Source organism: Podarcis liolepis, assembly GCF_965112155.1.
Source record: "Podarcis liolepis genome assembly, chromosome: 7".
In the NCBI taxonomy this organism is placed as follows: Eukaryota; Metazoa; Chordata; class Lepidosauria; order Squamata; family Lacertidae; genus Podarcis; species Podarcis liolepis.
Window position 1 is genome coordinate 95,004,037 of NC_139561.1, and position 5,204 is coordinate 95,009,240.

A 5,204-nucleotide genomic window follows, 5' to 3' on the forward strand; every position below is an offset into this window, starting at 1 on the left:
TTATAATATTTTTTATTGAATTTTCAATTTTACATTTCCAAATAAACATTTTACAAACTGAAATATCGAGTGACGTCCTTTCTTCTCTTTCCATGGTTCATTTTACATATCATACATCCCTGATTATTTTACTATAACTATTCAAATCATTTCTTTTACATCCATCAGAAATTTTTTACTCTGTTGATGCTGCCAGCGTTTTGAGCTGCATAGGTATTTTCCATATATTCAATAAACGTTTTCCAATCTTCTTTAAACCTATGTTCTTCTTGCTCTCTTATTCTATATGTTAAATCTGCAAGTTGTGCATATTCTGTCACTTTAAGGTCAGCGGTTCAAATCCCCGTGACGGGGTGAGCTCCCGTTGCTCGGTCCCAGCTCCTGCCAACCTAGCAGTTCGAAAGCACAGCAAAGTGCAAGTAGCTAAATAGGTACTGCTCTGAAGGGAAGGTAAATGACATTTCCGTGTGCTGCTCTGGTTCACCAGAAGCAGCTTAGTCCTGCTGGCCACATGACCCGGAAGCTGGACCTAACGGTCAGGGCACGACTGGACCTAACAGTCAGGGCACCCTTTACCTTTAACTTGTGCTAGCAAGTTCCTTTACTTAGCAGAGTTTACATTCCCCTTTTAAATGCACAGCGGGTAGCTGGTTGCAGGCTTGTGTAAGCCTCTCACTATTAGGTTCCTGGTAAGTTCCCTTATGTCCCTCTTAAAAGAATAAAAACACCACAATCGTATGTAAAATATATAAAAGAAGTTTACTCACATTCAATTCACAGTTGGATCCCTGAAGGCAGACTTAGTTGCAAAGGATAATGTCAGGGGTTCAGAGACAGAGACACAGGTGAGGGAGGAGACGGAGAGCGACGAGGAAGAATCCCAGGACAGTGAGGAAGAGGATGACAACGACTTGAGATCTTCCATGAGTCTCTCAAGTGAATCGGAGGATTCTCAGGAGGGGGCGCCCCTAGTCAGGACAAGGGGGGTCACAGGGGGGACCTGCCAGGAGCAGGGAAGCAGCAGGGAAACCCCGAGCGGGAGTGGGAGATCGGGGCCGGCTTCCCAGCAGGAATGAAGGGAAGAGAGGGGGGTTCCCAGTGTGACACACGGAGCGGAGCAGGAAAGAGACAGGGGAAGGAGATCTGGGGAGAACGTCCTGCCGGAAGAGGGGGAGAGTAGTACAGGGAGTAGTGTCAGTGTCAAAAGGAAGGTCAGGGGTAGCGAGCGCGCGCCAAGTTCAAATGTGGAGGCGCGCGGAAATGGAGAAAGCCCGGAGGAGGAGCCCAGCCCCAAAGCACGAAGGAGGGGGGAACAGGCATCTCAGGAATCCGCTTCGGGAGAGAGCAGGAGGGAAGGAACCCAGGGGGGCAGAAAGACCCTGCGGAAAAGGAAAGACAGGAAGCGGTGGTCTAGCACAAGCCTCATAAGTTGGTGCAGGGGCGGGGACGAGTCAGAGGGGACTTCAAACGTCTGACGTTAAAGACACGGGGCTGCACGCCTCGGTTGTGGAATCTACAATGAACTGCAATAAACATCCCTGTATATAAGAAGAGCTTGGCGTTGGTCTTTTGTGAGCTGAGACCTGAGGCAGCCTCTGACAGTAAGTCCCCTCCAAAACTACGCAAAAATTTTTTTTGCAAAGCTCACAAAGTTTGGCAGCCCTGAGTATGGAGCAGCAGATAGCTGAGCTACGCAACGCAGTCTCCCGGCTTACCACTGAGGTAGTGGTCTCGCAGAAGAAGGGGGAAGAGGCAGAAAAGCGGTGCCAAGATCTGCAAGCCAGGTGGGATCATGCATGCCAGGTGGGGTTCCCGGGGACCAAAGCGGCTGGAGTAGCACTGGGCAGAAGAGGGGGCAACTTGGTAGCCCACTTCGATGGGAACCTGCAGCAATACCCCAGTTTTAAAGCAGACGTAGAATATGCGTTGCACTTGCTTCGCGACGACTTTAAAGATGAGGAAGAGAAAGTGGGGTTCATTGTGTCCCACTTGCATGGGGAAGCGAGGGCTTGGTTGCGCAATCTGTGGCGTGAGGATTGTCCTGCTCGAAGGGACTCTGATGAATTTATCAAATGCATGGACGCTTGCTTCCAGTCTAGTGTGGATGTGGATGTGGCACGCCATCAGATCCATGGTTTAAGGCAAGGCAAGGCTTCCGTACGTCAGTATCATGCTCGCTTTTTCGCCTTGCTGAATGTGCTGCGCTGGGAGAAGGATTCTTTGGCTGTCAGAGACTTATTTTGGGAGGGGCTCTCTGGCCCTGTGAAGGACGAGCTGGCTAGGGGGGACAGACCTAAAACCCTGGCAGACGTGGTGCAGCGTGCGCTTGCCATTGGAGTGCGCCAGGAAGAACGCCCTTGGCGCAGTGAGGGGGGTAGCCAGCTTCACGCACCGTCTAGAGTGCCTCCTTTGTTTCCCAGAGATCCAGGACGTCAGCGTCTCTCCCCTCAGCTGCAGCCAGGGGAGGAGCCTATGGAACTGGGGAGTGCTAAGGCTCAGTCAGTGGCCGGAGCCCCAGCGTCCGGAACAGTCAAGAAGAAGCCTCCTAGAGGGAACAGGAAGTGTTACATCTGTGACTGTGCAACGCACATGGCGAAAGAGTGTCCCCAGAGGCTCCGGCAGCACACTGCAGCCTTGGCAACAGTAAATGCAGCAGCACAGCATGAAGAGCTGTTTCAGGGAAACGACAATGCCTGGCTGGAATCAGCAATGTTGGGGCACAGCCAGGCAAGTCAGTAGAGCAGTCCCCAGCGCTTTTGCAGCCTACAGACCCCCTGCCACCCAAACCTGTAGTGCAGCTCACTGCAACCCTCCAGCTACCTAATGGACGCACCCTGGAGGTCCCCATCACAATTGACAGTGGGAGCAACGCAGACTTCGTGGGGGTGCAGTTCGTCAAGCAGCATCGCATAGAGCTTCTGCCAGCCACGCTGCCATTGAACGTCGTCACAGTGGATGGCAGGAAACTGCTGGGGGGGCAAGTGGTACAACAGACGCCGCCCATGGTGATGCAGATTGGCAATCACCGAGAAGTCATCAGTTTCAACGTCACCCGCCTGTCAGACACGCCTATAGTGTTAGGCATGAGTTGGCTGGATAGGCACAGCCCGACCATGGCGTGGTACCAGCGGCAGCTCACCTTCGGCTCGTCCTATTGCGCGCAGCATTGCATCCAGACCGGTCAGGAGGAGGAGGGCCAAGAGGAGGGGCAGCAGCTACGTCTCAGCATGGCGCAAGCAGTACCCCTCAAGTACAAGGGGTTTTTGGAGGTTTTCTGCGAAAAGGAGGCTGACCAATTGCCACCTCACCGGCCCTACGATTGCACTATTGACCTCTTGCCAGGGACAACGCTGCCGCCTGTGAAGCTGTATTCCATGTCCGAGGAGGAGCTGCAGGAGCTCCGGGAATTCATAGACCACAATCTGCAGCGGGGATTCATCCGAGAATCGAAGGCTGTAGGGGGCAGTCCTGTGTTTTTTGTGAAGAAGAAGGACACGCCCCAAAAGAGGCTCATCGTAGACTTCAGATTCATAAACTCAAAAACAAAGCCCGCGGCCTTTCCCATGCCCAAGATCGACGACCTGCTCGCGACGGTGCGGAAAGGGAAGATCTTCACCAAGTTGGATCTCCGCGGAGCTTACAATCTCATACGTGTGCGAGAGGGTGATGAGTGGAAGACGGCCATGTTCACGCCGTTGGGCACCTACGAATACAGAGTTATGCCGTTTGGTCTCCAAAATGGCTCCCACTTTTTCCAAGCTTTTATGCATCATGTGCTGGCGGGACTCCTCTACAAGAAGTGCGTATGTTTCCTCGACGACATTCTGATCTTCTCAGAATCGCCGGAGACTCACGAGAGCGACGTGAAGGAGGTCCTGCAGAGGCTACGGGAGCACAGGCTCTACGCCAAGTTGGAGAAGTGCCAATTCGACGTGACGGAGGTGGATTTTCTGGGCTATAGGCTGTCCGACAGGGGACTAGCCATGGACAGTGCCAAGGTCCGCGCGGTGTTGGACTGGAAGAGCCCGCGAAATCGGAAAGAGGTCCAGAGGTTCGTCGGCTTCGCCAACTTTTACCGCAAGTTCATCAAGGGTTTCGCCAAGGAGACGGCAGCTATCACGGACACTCTCAGCTCCAAGAAGAAGAAGTTCACCTGGACGGACCAAGCGGAGCAGTCCTTCAGGAGACTTAAGAGTCTCTTCGCGTCCGAAGAACAGCTGCTACACGTGAATCCTGGCAGGCCCATGAGGGTGGAGACTGACGCATCTGACAGAGCGGTGGGGGCCGTCCTCTTACAGGAAGACCCGCAGGGAAACTGGAGGCCCTGTGCTTTCTACTCCCGGAAGCTCAGCAAGTCGGAGCAGAACTACACCATTTGGGACAGGGAGTTGCTGGCCATCCACGCAGCTTTCAAGGCGTGGAGGCACTTTCTCATCGGAGCCAAGCACACCGTGCAGGTCCGCACGGACCACAAGAACCTAGAGTACTGGCGCACGGCGAAGCTACAGAGCCAGAGGCACATACGCTGGGCAGAGTTCTTTGCGGATTTCGATTTCAGGATAGAGTACATCCCAGGCGACAACAATGTCATAGCAGATGCGCTCTCCAGGAAACCGCAGTATCTCGAGGCGGCGGCACCGGTGGCAGCCAAGCACATTTTTGCACCGCAGGCGTGGGCGTGCGCTTCAGCCGCCGTGGACCTGGAGGCGGTGCGTCACGCGTTGCAGGCGGATCCATTTGCACAGTCCAAGATGGAAGAGGTGCGGAGGGGCACAGCGAAGGACGACGAGTTCCAGATACGCGACGGCCTGCTGACCCGTAAAGGTGCTCTCTACATTCCGGGAGACGATCTCCGCGCGAAGGTTCTGCAGCAGTTGCACGACGCACCCAGCGCTGGCCACTTCGGCAAGGAAAAGACGACAGAATTAGTGGCCAGAGACTTTTGGTGGCCCCAGATGCGAGGGGAGGTCGCGGAGTACGTCGCCAGGTGTGACACGTGCCAAAGGTCCAAGCCAGTGCACCAGAAGCCAGCGGGACTGCTGGAACCACTGGAAACGCCACTGCAACCGTGGGAGAGGGTGGCGCTGGACTTTGTCACTGATCTGCCCAGTTCGCGAGGCAAGACGGCGGTGCTTGTGGTTGTAGACCTGTTCACCAAGATGGCGCATTTCATTCCTTGTGCGAAGGTGGCGACAGCGGAGCAG